Here is a 19,646-nt window from a genome sequence, read left to right as displayed (position 1 = left end):
TTAAGCCTTAGCATGTCCTCATGCTAAATTAAGAAGGAACTAAGGGTTACGACATTTATTGAATGCAACTAAACTATATGAATCCTCTTTAAATGCAATTATCTAAGCAAATGGAAATGCTTAGTTCAAACAAATCAATTCCCAAGAGACATGCATAAGCACAAGAGCTAGGCATATAGGAACTAAGTCCAAACCACAATTGTATTGAATTGTCATAAAGAGTTCAGACTTGCAAGAATATAGACAATATGGGTGAACACATGTAATTGAACTTTTGAACCCTCACCGGATGTGTATCCGCTCTATTCACTCAAGTGTTTAAGGGTTAATCCACTCAATTCATTCTCTTCTAGTCATGCTTTCCAAAATTTGATTTCCTTCTAACAATCTACACTTATTTAATGCATGCATACATTCATCATGAGGTCTTTCATTTTGGTTGTAATGGGGTTAGGGTCAAGGTAGGATCATTTATGGTTAAGTGGGCTAGAATTTGAATCTTTGATTAACATAGACTTTCCCACCTAACTATATATAATGACCTATACAAATTCAAACTATTCTAACTACTCATTCTTCACTTTTTTTTCTTACATATTCATGCATACTTATTTGATTCACAACACCTATGCATTGATTCCTTTTTATTGACTTCACTTTGGGGCATTTTGTCCCCTCTTTATTATATATTTTTTCTTTTTCATCATCATATTTTTTTTCCTTTTTTTTTCTTTTCATTTTTTTTTTCTTTATATATTTTTTTCTTTTTCTTCCTTCAAACTAAATACAAGAACATCAATGCATAAGGTCTCTACATTTAATCAATACATGAATATGTACCCAATTCCTAAACATGAAAGTGTACTACCCCTTTTATCCTATCCAATGTTCCCAAGCCTCACCAACTTGAATAATAAACACTCTCACTAGCCTAGGCTAATCAAAGATCCAAACAAGGACTTTTCATTGGTTTTCCGCCTTGGGCTTGTAATGAGCTAAATTGAGAATAAGTTGGTTAAGCATAGGCTCAAGATTGGCTAACAATGGAGAATAAAAGGTTGGCTATTTGGGTAAGTGGCTAATGAAATAATGGCCTCAATCATATAAATGCATAAATACAAGAAATAAATGGATATATAGAATCAAGCAAATCAAGGATCACAATCATAGAAAGAGAGCAATTTCACAAAAGAATGGAAAATAAGTGGTTATAAAATGTAACCACATCAATAGGCTCAAATCTCACAAGCTTGTGTTCTTAGTTCAATACATGCTTCACAAAGTATTAAATTCAAGCAAGTTTCACCAAAAATTTTTTTTTCTTTCACTCAATTGGGTCAATGCTCTATATTTAAACTTCTTGAAAAATCTCAATGTTTGACTAAGCATTGTTGTGATTGAGAAGTTCAAAAAAAATTTTTTTTTTCTTAGTTCACCCTTTTCTTTTTCACTTAAAACCAATTTCTTATGCAAAAAGGGTGACTAAGTATTTGCAATCCAAAGTATGATTTCCAATCACAACTACAAACTAAAAACAAAGATAATCAATATGTATAAAGAAAAATCCAACTAAAAGTACGGAATCTATCATCCAAAACATCTAAAAATATCCAAAAGCATCAAAATATCTAAAGTCCAAAATAAGCAATAAAAGTATCCAAAGCAAACTAGAAATGCATCAAAATATATACAAAGATGTGCAAAATAAGATAACTGGGCCGAAAAGTTCACCGGTTCCCAAATAATGCTACCGGTGCCCTCCCCACACTTAAAACCAAGCATCGTCCTCGATGCTAAACCGGAGGATCAGTGGGAGGTACAATGATAGGCTCTGGCTCTGGCTGTGGGATCGGCTCCTCATGAGTCTGTGGTGGCTCTGTAGTGTCAGGGGCATCCTGCTGAACTGGTGCCTCCACATCCTCCTCCTGATGATCCTGCTCATCGGAGGCTGGAGAATCGGGAAGTGGAGGTAGCTCAGCGCCCAAAGAGATAAGTGCCTGGTCCATCCGATCTAAACGGCGTCTGACATGGCGTCGCTCTCGCTCTAAGAACCGGAAAAGATGCTGGACCAGGAGATAGGTAGGCTCAGGTGCTGCTGGTAGATTTGTAGATGATGAAGGAGCTGCAGCTGTAGAGGATGATGGAGCAGCTGTAGGGGCTGAAGGTGAAGGTGTCCCCATGACAGCTCTAGCCCTAGAGCGGCGTCTAGCAGGTGGTTGCTCTGTCACCCAAGTGCCCCAAGGAATAGTGATCTCCTTGGCACCGTCCTCTGGTGGCGGTGGTATCACATCATCATCGTGGCTAGGAACATCTGCCAGTGATGCCATGCTGGTAATCAGGACAAGAAAAGGCAGGAGGCCACGAATATGGGCTCGCCACATGCTCTGTCGAATCAATCGGGGAAAATAAACTTCCTTCCCCTCCATGACACAGCCAATCAAGAGTAACATCTCCATAGGGACCTCAGAAAAGTGGGTGGTAGGCAGGACGTAGTGGGCGAAGATCATCTGCCAAGTCCTGGCCTCTCTGGTCAAGTGAGTAAATAGCATCCCCTTAGGCTTGGTGTTGCCCGCATCCATAACCCATGTAGCATCCGGTATCCCAATCACGCGCCTAAGCGCCTCATAGTCAAAGGTCATGGTATGGATGGCAATCTCTGCCTGCTGATGGGCACACGGGTCATCCGGAATGTGGCGGCAATGTAATGCCTCCTCAATGGTAGTCTCGGTGATCATAATCTCTCTACCCCGCACCTGAACCGAATCCAAGGTCGAACGGAAGAAGTTGCAGTAGAATTCCTTCACCCAAGATATATTTATATCCCCCAAGTCCCGGTCAACAAAGTCAATGCCTAACTCAAGGATCCGACCGGTAATGGACCGTCTCACATCATTAGGCAGGAGCAACTTCTTCTCAATGTTCACCTTTGTAGTTCGATATCTAGAAAACCGAAGCTCATAGTAGAGATTGGGGAATTTGTCTGGATTGGTAGAAGGCAACTGCTGATTTTCTCTTTCCTCATCATTCAATGGATTCTTAGCATAGTGCTTGTAGATGGAAGGAATGGAAGGTGTAGAGAGTTTTCTTTTCTTGGAAGCAGTGGCTATAGCTTTTCCTTTATCCGACATCCTGAAAAATATGATAGAGTATGTAAAACATTTAGCATGTAACAAAGAAGGCATGTTCAGGATACAATTGTCAAAGAACAAACATGATGTTGCAATGAGTATCCAAAAGTGAACAAGTAAACCAAAAAAAATGCAAGCTTCATGAAAGTCAACAACTCATATTCAAAAGGCAATAATATCATCATATAATTGAAAGAATTGTTAAAGAGAGTTAAAGGTGAGTGGAAGTTAGATGGTTAAAGGAATTAGTGAGTAAGAAAAGTAAGTTAGTGATATGATGATATATAGGCTCAATTAAACGAGAAGTTGCGGTTCATGTTCACAATGATTGTGCAAATCCGGGGAGTCAAGAAGGGAAACGGAAATTTGCCCAAAATTGAAATAAAGACCAAAATGAAACTAATTTCCTCGAAAATTGGGTGGCATTCCGGCTTAAAATTGGACGTTCCCGGATAGCAACTTAGCACAAATAGCGTAGAAAACAACATCAATTACGCACAGCAGCAAACAGATATTATTTGGCAACACATATCGCATGAGATAACAGCCTAAAACCAACATACAGTACCTAAGGAAGCAAACAGCAAATATGCACATACGGAGCAATTATCAGGCCTAGAATCCTCTATCCAGCCCTAGCTACCTAACAGCAATTATATCTATCTAACCTAACATACAAAATTTGAATTTAAACTAACTAACATGCAATTACAATAACTAACATGAATGAACAATTAAAAGGAAAAACAAAAAAACAAACAGAAATGGAGCAGGAACCTGGGAGCAGGGGAACTAATAATGGAATGGAAAATGGGGGACTACGATAGGGTAGGGGCAGTAGAGACAGAAACTGGCACCGCCGTGAACGGTGGCGGTGAAGACTGCTGGCGCGGTGGTTTGGCCGGAGGAATGAGAAACTGAGGGGAGGAGGGACGGTGATGGTGAAAGAGGAAAATGATAGGGGAATGTGCAGGAAGAACAGAGAGGGAGCGAGCCGCCGGCAGTGAGGATGGCGTGGCGGCAGAGATGGTGGCGCGGGGGTGAGGCCGACGCTGTGAGGGTGAGGGACGGAGGTGGAGAGAGAGTGAGACGGGTGGGTAGGTGATAGAAGGAGAGCGAGAGAGGGAGGACGAGAAGGGTTTATGGTGATAGCAGAGGCGGCCGCGGTGGTGATGGTTGCCGGCGGTTATGGCAAAAGGGAAGAGGAAGATGAAGAGGGGGATAGGAAGGGTGCGCGACTGCGCAGTGTGCTTCGTGTGCTAGGGTTATCCCAATTTTTGAATCGGCGCGCACGCGCACCTTGCGCGTCCGCGTCCATTGAAGAAACTTGGAACCTACGCGTGCGCGTACAACGCGCTTAAGCGTGGATGAGCAAAATGGGAAAGGACGCGTGCGCGTGCATTGCGTGCACGCGTGCATGGGGTTGGGCTGGGGGCTTAGAGTTGGCCCAATTCAGGCCTAACTCTCTGGAGAATGGCCTGGGGGTCGCGCCACCAGATCTGCGCGCACGCGGCATGTACGCGTCCGCGTGCATTGAGAAGAATGGAGATCCACGCGTGAGCGTGCCGTGCGCGCTAACGTGGGATGGCATATTAGGCAGGGGCGCGTGCACGTACGGTGCGCGCACGCGTACATTAGATTGGGCCTGAGGCTTAGAATGGGCTTGAAACACGCCCAACTCTCGGGTCCGTGGCCTAGATTGGTGGCAGCACGCAAGGACGCGCGCGCGGTAAGTGCGCGTCCGCGTACATGGACGAGTTATGATATTGCGCGCTAACGCGATGCGTGCGCTCACGCAGATCGAGTTGGGCCTGGGGCCTAAAGCTAGCCCAGAAATGGTTCAACTCTCTGGGGTTTGGCTCAATCAATAGCAGCAGCAAATCGGCGCGGACGCGGCAGGTGTGCGTCCGCGCGCACTTCCATGTTCTCAAAAACGGCGCGCACGCACGTTGTGCGCGTCCGCGTAGATCGTGTTGGGCTCAAGGCATAATGTTTGCCCAAGGGAGGCCCAACTCTCGGGAGTGTGGCTCGTGGTGCATCCACACAGGGACGCGTGCGCGTACATGGTGCGCGCGCGCCCACCCCCTTTTTTTTTTCAGAAAACAACTTGCTGGGTGCTCCCCTTAGTGTTCACAACTCTTATTCACTCAACCATCATACAATTCACAAAAATGCAATTTTTTTGATATTATTCATTTACTACTAAACACAACATGCATGTGACTAAGCTAACAATTAAGTTGTACAAACAAATTTGTATGAAACATCTACCTACAATGGTAACTCAAATCACTTATTTAGTAAATTTAAAGCGAGTGGACAGAGTATACCATGGTGGGGTGTCTCCCACCTAGCACTTTTAGTTTAAGTCCTTAAGTTGGACATTTTGAGATGCTTATTGTCATGGTGGCTTATGTTTGTACTCATCCTTGAATCTCCAAGGGTCTTTGCTCCTCAATTGGTGGACAGAATTTCCAACCGTCTTTATCAAGCTTGGGCAAGGTCCTACCCAAGATATGAGTTCCCATATTTGGTCTTCACATAGCGAACCGGGATTCCATATTTTATCTTCACACCCGTCTTCAGTTCGATCATCATACTTGTTCTTTTCGGGTGGTTGACATAAGGGTGATTGACACATAGAATTCTCTTCATTCCACCAATGCTTCCTTCTAGATCCATAAAAAGTGATTCTTGTCCCAACATCATCCCTACACCTTAAAGCTTTGACCTTGATAAGCTTAACACCTACTTTCCAACCACTACACAACTCATTCTTACTTTTAATTCCACAAAGAGTTCTAAGTTGACCATCATTTTCAATTAAACCATATTCAAGTGAGAAATTAAAGCTTAGAGATAGAGATTTTACCCACTTAAATGTTGTATTGGGTGGTAACTTGGAAAGGGAAGTTTCCCCACACTTAGACAATGCAAGGTCCACTTCCTTGTGCTCTTCTTTAGTTGTTTCCACCTCTTCACAAGCTTCTTCAATTTCAACATTTTCCCCTTTTTCACTTGGCTTGGTGTTGTCTTCAAGAACTTCATCTTGTCTAATGAGAGGTGATTCAATTTTGGATAGAAACTCATTGATGAATGAGTTCATCTCTTGATCAACCTCTTCATATTCTTCAATTTCGATATACACCATGCCATTTTCGCTTTCCTTCGGAGGTTGTGCATACTCTTCTATAATTTCAGCTCCATGTCCAATGGAAGGGGGTTCCATTATAGAGAGAAATTCGTCCATGATTGAATCCATCTCTTGATAAGACTCTTCCAAGTCTCTAACGATGATATGCTTTGGAGGTTGCGCACCCTCCTCAACATCAATATCAAGCTTCTTGGAAGAGTGCTCCATGATGCTACATTCCCATGGACTTTCAACATCTCCTAAATCTTCAACCACTTCTTCCTTTTCTTCAATGATCATAGGCTCCTCCAATTGTTCCAACACAAAATTCAACTCCTCCTTCTTCACCGGATTTTCCAATTTCTCCTTCATGCTTTGCTCTTCTTTTGACTTTGCACATGGGGTCACGGAAGTACCTTGAGTGTTCAAGCATTGGTAGGCTAAGGTGGACACTACCTTGGTCAAGTTGGTCACAAACTCAAGTGTATCCCGCTTCATAGCTTCTTGTCCTTGAAGTAACAAAGTGAGAGAATCGTCTATTGGGGCTTGTGGTGGGTAGGAAGGTTCATCATTTTGGAGAGAGGGTTCATAATAGGAAGGTGGTTCTTCTTGGTAAGGTTGTGGAGATTGTGTGTATTGAGGTGGTTCTTGGTAGTAATCTTGATAGGGTTGTGGTGGTTCTAAGGGTTCTTGCCCATAATGGTCATAAAAATATGGTATGGATGATTGGTTATATGAGGGGTAAGGATCATAGGAAGGTGCTTGGTATGGAAAGGCTTGTGAGAATGGTTGAGGTTCATGTTGAGGGTGAGATTCATAGGCATATGGTGGCGGTGCTTTGAAGTCACAAGGTGATTCACCATAGCCATTGGATTGGTATGCATCATAGAATGGCTCTTCTTCATAGTGTATTGGTGGAGGTTGTTGCCATGAAGATTGATCATATGCATATGGCTCCTTCCACCTTTGATTGTCCCATCCTTGATACACTTCTTCATTGAAGCTCTCATCACCTACAACATAATTAGAACCAAACTCATAGCCAAAGTGAGAATTCATAATGGGAAAGCAAAATAAAACTAACAAAAACTAGAAAATAAAGCAAAAAGCAAGATATTCACACTATTCACATATATACAATAACCAATAACATAACACCATTGCAAGTCCCTGGCAACGGCGCCATTTTGACGATTGGATTTTTGACGGTTTAGAATTTCACAAATGAATTCTCGTTGCAAGTATAGTTTCTAAACCAACAATAATCCTTTCATACAAAAGATTGTTTGTCACAAGTAACAAACCCCTAAATTTATAAACCGAAGTATTGAAACCTCGGGTCGTTCTCCCTAGGAATTACAATAAAGTGTCTTGTTATTGGTTGAGAATTATTTTGGGGTTTTGGATAGGAAGCATGAAAAGTAAATGGTAATGAAAATAAACTAACAACTAACAAAGCCCTTGGCAAGATGTGAGAACTAGAAATCCTATCATAGTTACCCTTCTCAATTGTGATGATAATTGTTCATTACTCCCACTTAGTTAACCTCTAACCATGGAGGAAAGTCAAGTGGATGAATCAATTTGATTTCTCAAGTCCTAATCAACTCCCAAAGGAATGACTAGCTTTAGAGGCATTCAATTCAATTAGCAACTTCTAATTATCAATCAACAAAGGAATTAGATAACTCAAGAGTCACTAATTACTCTACCTACGCCAAGAGAAATAAAATCTAACTAATAGCTATAAGAGACATTTCATCAAACACATAAAAGGTAATAAAAGTAAATAACATAAATTGCAAGAATTAAAGAGAGATCTAACTACAAAGGCAAGAGATCAACAATAGAAAAGCAAAGAAGAACAATTATTATGAATTACCTCTTATTGAATTGAAAGAAAATGGGAAAAACAAAAGTAGATCTACAACAAAACACAAGAACAACATAAAGGAAATTACAATAAAAGAGTAGAAGAAGATGAATCTAACAACAAAGAATTGAAATGTAGAAGTAGAAGAAAGCAAAGATTAAAATCTAGATCTAAGAACCAAACCTAATCCTAATTCTAGAGAGAAGAGAGAGCTTCTCTCTCTAAAATTCTAAAACTAATCTCTCACTAAAACTAAACTATCTAATGATCTAAAATTAGTCTATGGATGTGAATGTGTATCAATCCCCTTCAATCCTTGGCTCTTCTATGCATTTTGGCGCCAAAGTTGGTTGTTGAAACCTTCCAAAATCGCCAGGCACGTGTTGCCTTAATGAAGTCATGTGCAATCATCGACGCGTGCGCGCACGGTACGCGTGCGCGTCCTTGGCCGATTCCGCAATGTGCGCGCGAGCGCCTTGTGCGCGTACGCGTGCTTGACTGACTTTGATTCTTTGACTTTTTATGCTTCTCTCCACTTGCATGCTTCCTTCCTTGCTTTCTTTGATCCATGCCTAGCCTATTTCAATCCTGGAATTACTAGCAAACACATCAAGGCATCTTATGGAATCAAAGAGGAACTAGAATTCATCAAAATAAGGCTTAAAAAGCATGTTTTTACACTTAAGCACAAATAAGGGAGAGATAACAAAACCATGCTAATTCCTAGGCTAAATGTGACAAAAGGTTATCAAAATACTCTAAATTCAATACAAAACAAACCGTCAAATTGGGGTTTGTCACTCATCACCCTCACTAATCGTTAGTACCTAAATAACCAAAACACAAAATTTCATTCAAAATCAAAACCCAAAATTCAAATTTCACAAGGGCAGAAAACTGTGCAGGGATTTTCAAGAATCTTAGTACCTAGCGGAAGTGATAAGCTCAGCAAGAGCTTCGCGTAGCCGCAAACGGCATGCAAATCGGAGCTCCGTAGCTCAACTTATGCCCATCGGAAGTTGTATGTGAATGGTACTTTCTCTCTTCTCCTTCTTCTCTCAATGCAGCTGCTATGTTTGTGTTTTAGTGAATTGAAATGGATGAATGGGTTCATTAATAAACTTATATATGCTAGGCTTTGGTCCAATTTGGGCCCGATCCAACCCGTTAGGGTTTTTGGTCCGTTTGGCCCAACTTTAGGCCAAACCTTTAAAATTAGCGTCCGGTTATCAACTTTAATTTATTTCCTAACTTTTTCTACTATTTTTATCATTCTCGTACAGTACCGGACAGATTTAAGCCGATACTACCGGTTAATTTACAGGTTCGAATTTTTACGTAATTTTTCGAAATTACATTTTCCAACTCAGAAAAATCTATTGAGTCCAAAAATCATATTTAAAATTACTATTTATTATTCTAAAGTTTTTTTGAACATATTTGGGCGATTTCATTACTTAATTAAATGATTAATTAGTCGCGGTTCTAACATACCATGGACAGAAATACCCATTGCGGAGCAAGTGAATTTGAGCTACAACTCTCTTGCTACTACCCGCTTAACTTAGAGCGAGTAGAAGAACCACTACTACTGCTACTACCCAAGCGGGTGTTTAAAAACTCAACCTAAAGCAAGTGAAATAATCCACTATTGCTGCTACTACCCAGGTGTCATAAACACTGCCCTGGAGCAAGCGGGACAAACCACAATCCTTGCTCATGTCTAGGTATTTCAAACATACATTCATTCAATTGATAATCAATCATTATTATTATTATCAAATCTCAAACACTGACCTGGAGCAAGCGGGACAAACCACAGTCCTTGCTACTGCCCAGGTTTCTCATTCAAAAATTCATTATCATATTAATTCTTTCATAATCATTCAAAATTCCATAACCAAACTCAATTTTCATAATTCTCCTTCCACATCTCATACTCGGAGCAAGTGAACAATGCCACTACCTACTACCCAGGGATCAAATATCACATTCACTTACAACCCATCCTTTCTTCACTTCCTTAATCATAATTCATTTCTCTAAACCTTTCTTCTATGTTAAGTTAACTCCCTCTCCAGGTTTAACACCCTCACTATGCCTAGAACTAAGTTTTAGGGACTTAGAAAGTAAAAATTAAAGTTTAGAGGTTTAAAATCATGTTTAAAATCACAAAATACAATGTTGCTGAAAAACACGGTCTTGGGTAAACGGAAGTGTAAATTATTCCAACTCGCCTACGCAACATACACCCGCATACGCGAGCATGTCTGGCCAAACCAAATGGTCGCTTCGCGTGTACCCCCACATACGCGAGCCTCCCAAAAATGCCAAAAGTTATTAAGTGTTGCAGAATTGCCTTTCGTACACCAAACGTCCGAAAGCTAAGTTATGGCTCGATGAACTTGGGTCAAAAATCAACTTTACACAACATTTTCAACCTCTATTTTCACAAAAGTTACACTTTTATAACAAACTACTTCAACAATATATAGCCCAAATCACACCAATTACACCTTAATTCTTCATTATCATATCAAGACATTCCTTCTACAAAATCATTAATGCCAACACCAATAATTTCACTCATTACAACCTTATTCTTCAAATTACCAACAATACTAATTCATATGTCATTAATATCATCACAACATCAATCAACTTCATTATTTCAACATTAACCAACTTCATTCAACACTCCATATAATTCAACACACATCACAATTAACCAAAACCATCAAATATGCACCAACATATAATTCATCTTATCCTAAGTTATCTAGCCTAAGGTTTCAAGTTACATTATATTTTAATTACGAGAAATTGAAATCATACCTTGGCCGATTCCTCCTAACCCAAGGAACACCTCAAGTGTTCACTATCAAAATTATCCAGAGACCTAAAGTTAAAGCTCAAGCTCCCAACTTTGCCAATTAGCCTCTAATAACACCAAATTGTTTTCAAGCACATAATTCAATCTAAATTTTCATACAACACTAGAATTACCTTAGGGTTCACAAATTTAGTAATTTGACAAGGGTTAGGTTTTCTTACCATTACCCATGAGTCAATTAGGCAAAGCCCAACATTATGAACGAGCTAATTCAACCCTAAAATACCAAAAGCATACAAATTCAACATAATTTCACATTGAATTTTCGAAATTGGGGGAGGAAATTCAAAACCTAAAATGTAATCTCCTTACCAAATTGATTACTTGACTTTGTAGAGAATTTTGAGATGAACGCGTGGCGGCTAACGACTCGTCAATGGAGTTTCAGGTTGAAAGTTATGGCGAATTGAAAATGGAGCAAGGATTTGGCTATGTAAGTGGGCTAGGCCTTGGGCCCATTTTGGGCCCGGTTTCGCCGGTTTCGACCCGTTTAGCGCAATTTTATGCCAAATTATTTAAAATTAGTGTCGAAATTCTTATTTTGTTTAGCTCTATCTCATTAAACTATAAATTTAAATTTTCTAATTTTTTAAATAATAATTAATTTATTGGTTAATTAATTACTAATTACACGGGTTTTACATCCTACACCCCTAACGAAAATTTTTGCCCTCGAAAATTCCAGTCACTAAAGAAAATGGTTGCAAATATTCTCCTTCCTAACTCAAATTTTTATAGTCCCAAGGTCCTTCCACTTGGCATGCTTCCGTTGCTGCACTCTGATTCCTTTATCTCTAAGGATCTCAATCATTCGTCTAGCGCCGACCAAAAATCTCACTAAACTATGCAGGCTTTAACTGCAATATCCTACTCGGAACGATTCGGTTTGTTTCTAAGTTTAACACTAAACTTGACATTTTTAGTTTTAGGTTTTTATCCCTATCTTAGGCTATGAATAAATGCGGTATTCTCCAGTAACACATTGCTCTATAAATTCGGTTTTTGCTATTACCTGAACCTTTTGTCGATCTCTGCAACGGCTTATCTCCTACTATTTCTCCTTCTCAGCCTAACAGTCATAATATCCTCACAATCTCCATGCTCCATCCCTTCAGCAGCAGCTTTCATAGCAACAGCCGAGGAAATGAATCGTATCACCTTACTCACATCTATGAGACACCCTTTGGGTCCTATTCACACCGAACAATTGATATTAATGTGATCTATCTTAATATCTCAAGTATAGCACTTCGAATCTCCAAAGGTAATGCTCATGAACATTTATGCTATATATGTCATGTAGACATCCTAAATAGCTTATGCACACAGGCAGAGTATGTTCAAAAGCATAGTCAGTCCATTCCCTAGTCTACGGGAACGAACTGCTCTGATACCATAATGTAACACCCTAATACACGGAGTCTTATTCTTAAGTCACAAAATAGAGGTGGTGAGGTATTACGACCTCTAAAAGTAAAAATATATATAATAATAGTTTAAAGAAATTTTATAACAAGGAGCCTTTGAAGGAAAGTAAAAAACAAAAGTCATAACACTCACGTCAACGAAAAACTTGCGTACGGAAAAAGGTAAGAGTTCTTCGCTTCAGAAACTTCTAGAATGCCTTAGCGAGGTGCCTCACATCCTACATCTGAAAACCATAAATATTGTATAGGGTGAGAACCAGAGGTTCTCAACATGGTAACGGTGCCCACAAAACTAACATATAAAGTCCCAGCAAAGCCAAAGGGGATCCTAGAACTCCGATACTCAGATTATAAAACATAAATATTTAAAACGGAAACCATAAATAGGGGTGGATTTCTAAGGTTCTTCAATTTAACCAAAATCTAATTAAAACTCTCAACTACTCTCATTCCTCCCCAATCCTCCAAAACACCAGTAGAACCAAACAGAAAAATAAAGTAGACAAAGCAAACACAAGTTGAATATAGATACGGCAAGTAGCAGATATAGCAAGTAAGCATAATAATCACATAAGCAAGCCAAGTAATGCCCAACCACACGACAAACATATGCATATGATGTATGCCTGTCCTATGGATGATGATATCATATGTCGGTTATATAGCCAACCCGATACATCCTGGTAGCTAACCATGGATAGAAACACCCATTGCAGAGCAAGTGGGTTTGAGCTACAACTCCCTTGCTACTACCTACTTAACCAAGAGCGACTTGAGGAACCACTACTACCGCTACTATCCAGGCGGGTGTTTAAAAGCACAACCTGGAGCAAGTAGAATAATCCACTACTACTACTACTACTACTACCCAGGTGTCACAAACATTAACATCGAGCAAGCGGGATAAACCACAATCCTTGCTACTGCCCAGGTATCTCAAACATACATTCATTTAATTAATAATCAATCATCATTATTATCAAATCTCAAACATTGACCCAGAGCAAGCGAGATGAACCACAATCCTTGCTACTACCTAGGTTTCTCATTCAAAAATTCATTATTATATCAATTCTATCAAAATCATTCAAAATTCCATAATTAAGCTCTGTTTTCATAATTCTCCTTCCTTATCTCATACCCGAAACAAGTGAACAATGCCACTGCCTATGACTCGGGGGTCACATATTACATTCACTTATAACGCATCCTTTCTTCGCTTCCTCAATCACAATTCATTACTCTAAACCTTTCATCTATGTTAAGTAAACTCCCTCTCAAGGTTTAACACCCTCAATATGCCTAGAACTATGTTTTAGGGTCTTACAAAGTAAAAATAGAAGTTTAGAGGTTTAAAATTATGTTTAAAATCACAAAATACAATGTTGCTGAAAAATAGGATCCCGCATATGCAGAAGTGTAAATTTTTTCAACTAGCGTACGCGACATACTCCCTGATACGTGAGCAGGTCTGGCCGAACCAAACGGCCGCGTCGCGTGTACCCCGCGTATGCAAGCCTCTCAAAAATGCCAAAAGCTGTTAAGTGTTTTAGAATTGCCTTTCGCACACCAAACTTCCAATGAGCATAACTTTTTTGTTTTAAAACATTTTTCACCCGTTCTTCAAACGGTGTAAGCTTCACGGACCCAACTTTTATATAAAATAAGTTTGAGAAACATCAAGCATCTGGACGCCAAGTTATGACTCGCTGAACTTCGGTCAAAAATTAACTTTACACTAAACATTCTCAACCTCTATTTTCACAAAAGTTACACTTTTCTAACAAACTACTTTAACCATATACAGCCTAAATCACACCAATTACACCTCAATTCTTCATTTTCATTTCAAGACATTCCTTCCACAAAATCTTTAATAACAACACCAACAATTTCACTCATTACAACCTTATTCCTCAACTTACCAACAGTACCAATTCATACATCGTTAATATCATCACAATATTAATCAACTTCATTATTACGACATCAATCAACTTCATTCAATACTCCATACAATTCAACACACATCAAAACTAACCAAAACCATGAAATATGCACCAACATATAATTCATCTTATCCTAAGTTTTCACATTACATTATATTTTAATTATGAGAAACTGAAATCATACCTTAGCCGATTGCTCCTAACGCACGGAACGCCTCAAGTATTCACCGTCAACAAATTTCCACAGCCCCAAAGTTCAAGCTCAAGCTCCCAACTTTGCCAATTAGCCTCCAATAACACCAAATTGTTTCTAAGTAGATAATTCAAATTAATTTTCATACAACAACACTAGAATTACCTTATGTAACAACCCTAATTTTTGAAAATTAAATAATTAGCTATTTGTGATTTATTTTATTTGATGATAATTTTATTTTAAGAAAATTATTTTACTAAAGGTAATCAAATGGAGTTTCATCATAATTGGAGTTTAAATTAATTAGAATTTTTTATATAATTTTTATTGGATATTTGGTATAATTGAAATTATAATTTTGATAATTGAAAAATAAGAAGAATTGTATAATCTAATTTAAATAAATTCTATTTTGAATGAACTATGTTGAACTCCTAGAAATTATTTTATTAGAAATGATTAGTTGATATTTATAAATACTTTAAATTTAAGTCAATTAATATTTGTGTACAATTTTTATTGTAATTAGTTATTTTATAAATCAAAATTAAAGTTTCGGAGATAGAAAAATAAAGAAAAGTTATATCATTTAATAATTGAGTTAAAACTATATTTTATAAAAATGCGATTAGTATGGTTATTTTATAATTTAAATTAGAAATAATTGATTGAACTAAGAAATATGTTGATAAAGAATGTTCTTAAATATTTTTAAGAGAGTATATTTGATTTTAAAATTATTCTACCTTTCAATTTTATCAAAATATCTATTCATATCTATCCATATTACTTTATAAAATCCCTAATTTCTAACCCTAATTCCCAAATTGAATCAGAAACCCTAATTCCCAAATTAATTGAGAAACCCTAACCCTAGCTTCCCTCCCCACAGCCGCACCCCACCCCTCTTTCACCCTCTTCAGCGTAACACACTCACCCCTAATCCCCAAGTCAGCGCCGTTACCCACCATCACACACCCTCACCTCAGCTCCATGTGTACTCAGCCTTACCCCCTCTCACATGGACAGCATTCACTCTTATCAACTCATATCACACACACCCACACTCAACAGAGAGAACAGAGAGTGCAGAGAAAGGAGAGGAAGGCCGACACAGTTGCCACCTCCGTCGCGTGTCACCACCGGTCATTGCTGCTAAGCTGTCATCGGAAACGGAACCGCGGAGAGAGTGAGCTATCTAGCCGCCTCACCAGAGCTGTCGTTTTTGCGCCGTCGCCGTTAAAGGAGGAAGTTGTTCATGCCTATCACAGTCCCATGGAGTCTGTGTTGCCATTGCAAGGGAGAGAGAGAGGCGTTGCTGCTTGTGCCGCTGTCTTGCCTCCGTCACTGCTGGGGTTTCATTGCTACCACCATTGGTTTGCCATGGAGGAGAATGGATCTGAGGAGAGAGAACTCGAGAAAGAGAAGATCATGAAGAGGAGGAACTGGGATCATTGCTGTCGCCACCGCTGCTGAGGACCAACCTGATGTTGGCCGCTACCACCGTCGAGCCTTGTTGGAACTGGTGTTGCTTTTGGAGGTTTGGAAGGGAGGCTTGCTCGGATCTGTTTCTGGTCCTGGTTCTCGCAGCTGCCGGAGCCTCTGCCGCCATCAGAGCTGCCATTGAAGCTATTGATTTGGTTCCAATTCCTCCATTTTTAAGACCATGAGCTTTAATCCTTGCTCTGCTTTTATCCTATTCCTATGTCTTTCACCTGTTCTAACTAAGGAAACCTATATTTTTGTTCAATGCTGCTACTCTATTTTCCCTGTTTACTACTAGAACTATCATAGGGGATACTGTTGATGCCATCAGGAAACTGTTAGAGTTACTATTATTGCTGATGCGAGTTAGAACAAAGTTGGAGTCACGTTTAATTTTGTGGATTTCGACTAACTGAGGTAGGAAATTTAACGTTTTTAATTTAGAATGCCTACAAAGTTATTTAGATAAGTGCAAATGGTTAACAATGGTTAAGAATTTCTTAATCGACGTGAATGACTTGAAATGCATTTGAAATGGGTTGGTTATTGTGATTATTCTAAGATGTGACTGAAATTAGATGTTGTTGTGAATAATGATTAATTTAGTGTAATTTATTAAATTGAAATATGCTGAGCTAATTATTGAAAAGTTGTCGAATGGATAATTGATTAATTGAGTTTGGATTGTTGCTGTGAATGTATGGTTTTCTTATGAGAGATTGGTTGGTGGAATTAAGTTTGGAGTGAAGTTGTGGGAGTAAGATTGGTGTGGTATTAAAACTGATTTTGATTTAAGGCTGTGAATTGTGATTTGTGAGCCATGTTTGAATCATTTGAATGTGACTAATTATTCGAATTCCTGGTTATGCTGATTTCTTGATTTAGTTGTGAAATTGAAATATAAATGATGATGGTGGATATTGTTGCAAGCTTGTTTGAGAAATTATTGGTTACTAGATATGTTAATTTGACTGGATAATATTTTACTGAGTATTGAACTGATTCAAGCTTGTGCTCGGTTTGAAATTGTTGTGATAATGGTTTAATTGTGACTGCCTTCTGATTATTTCAGAGTTATTGGAAATTCAGATTTTAGTTGATTATGTTGAGTTGGTTGCTATTGTTGATTTAAGGTTAATTAGAGTTGATTTTGAGAACGGTTAAAGGATTGAAGGTTAATTACTAAAGTATTTTCTTAAAGTATGATCTTTAGAATAAATTGGTAACTTTGCTAATAACTAAATAACTTTAAAAACAATTGGAAATATGAAAGGATGGTGTTTGGAATATTAGTTATGAATTTTTGAAGCTGGATTGATTTACTTTTAAAGAATGGTTTATGAAAACTCTGATTTTAATTGATGTTAGAATGTCGATCGTTAAACTGATTTATGATGAAATTATTATTGAGATTCTATTGTTACGATAACTACTGATAAAAGGGCTGGTGATTTGTTGTGAAAGAGGGAACCCGTAAGGGTGGCTAAGTCCTAGTTTTAGTGGAGGTGCTGCCAAAATTTTGTAAAATCTGAGGTTTTATTTGAGAGGTTATTTTAGAAGATTTAGATTTGGAAAATGATATTATTTAATTTTTATTTATTAAAGAAAAGAATTATTTTATTTTAAATTTGATTTACCAAAGAAAGGTTTATGTTTCAAAATTAAATTTTTCTCTATTTATACACTTTCCAATTCAGCAATCGAGTACTTGGAGTGGGCTTTTTCGCCTTTGATGAAGTGGGTCAGAAAAGGTACTTGGTTGCAGCTTCAGGAGAATGTAACATTCTTAAAGAGAGCGCAACGCTCATTCACCAACGCGTATGCGTCTTCTGTGCGTGCGCGTCCCGTGCAATTTTGCACCATCGACGCGTAGGCGTAACATGTGTGTGCGCGTCGATACTATCTTCAGTCTCAGCTATGCTTGCGCATCCTTTGGCAGTGTTCTTTAAATGAGTGCTACGTTCGCGGCTTGAGTGCTCCCCACGCGTGCGCGTCCCTTGTACGTGTGTGTGGATAGCAAATTATCAAATCCCAGCTTCTGCGTCAGCTGCGCATTTGCGTGCTTCTTCCCATATGCCTCATCCACGCGTGCGCGTCATGTACGCGAGCGCATCGGTGGCAAATCTTCAATCCCAAATTTGAAATTATCGCAGGTGCTCGTTCAAAGAAAACGTAGCACTCTTTTGTAAATGAGCGCTGATCACACCCATGCGTACGCGTCATGCACGTGTACGCGTGGATCTTCCAACAAGCTTGCTCTACGCATACGCGTCCTGTACGCTTGCGCGTGGCTAGAAAGTGTGGCATTCTTCAATTGAGCGTAGCGTTATTTTGCACTGTTTATTTATTTCATCTCTTCACCTGCCATCAATCAAACAAGCAATTAAAGTCTCACCAAAATCTTAGGCTTTTGCATCATTCATAATAATCACCTAATTCTTGCATAAATCTCATGATTTTGCATAAAATTAATAATGTTTGATTGAATCAAGATAAACATGAAATTCCATTCTAATCACTTACTTATTGATCAAGAAAGTGCATGAAACTTAATGAAAACAAGTACAATTTCTAGTAAAAACTATCCTAAAATGACTTGTCATCATTAGGACTTATGGATTGATGTTGATCAAGCCAATTGACATACTTCAAGCATAGAAGTAAACTTAATGAGCTTGGTTCCTCACAATTGTCAATATATGGTTATTAGACAAGGATGGTGATATGCCTAGCCAAGAGTTTCTTTTATTATTCATATTTGAAAACCAAAAATCTCAATTGCTTGATACTTGTTATAGTTAGTTTAGTTCTTTACTTAGTTCTAGAGTAGAAATAGATTATCTGTTCTCTTGCTAAATTGAAATTGCTCATACCTTGCTTTTGTACTTGGTTTAGTTTCTTGCACTTTAAGATTCATTACATGTTAAGTCTAGTAGTTTAAATTTTTTATCATGACTCCCAACCCTGGAATTCTAACCAATATTGATACATATGTTTGCCCATTTCTTGTGAGATGACCCGAGGTTTGAATACTTCGGTTTACTTTTATCGGGATTGAACTTTGTGACAACCATATTAAAACTTGATTCGAGGATCCATTGTTGGTTTAGAACTATACTTACAATGTCACTATTTTTGTGAAATTCTTTACCAACGATAATCCTAGCATCAAATTTTTGACGCCGTTGCCGGGGAATGGTTGCAACGTATGCCTTGATATTGGTTATGTGAATATGTGAATAGTGTAGATAGTTTACTTGCTTTTAATATTTTATTTTTAGTTTAGATTTCTTTTCATGCATGAGCTATGACTCCCAAGTTTGATGACTCGGTCTCAACTGAATTCTAGCTTACTCGAGCTTGATCTTGAGATTGAAAAAACTTTGTTATACACTCGGCAAGCTACGCATCGGTTGGACTATACGGCTAGTGCTTCGGCCTCTTTTGAGGAATCCTCTGAACCACTAGACAGAGCCGAGAGCGACTTGGAGTCCACAACTTCCTATTCTTCTGTTGGCACCACTAATTCTTTTTTGCATCCTACAGGTGAACAATATATGGT

The sequence above is a fragment of the Arachis stenosperma genome, chromosome 3, assembly GCF_014773155.1.
Source record: "Arachis stenosperma cultivar V10309 chromosome 3, arast.V10309.gnm1.PFL2, whole genome shotgun sequence".
In the NCBI taxonomy this organism is placed as follows: Eukaryota; Viridiplantae; Streptophyta; class Magnoliopsida; order Fabales; family Fabaceae; genus Arachis; species Arachis stenosperma.
Note: the sequence above shows the minus strand (reverse complement) of the source record.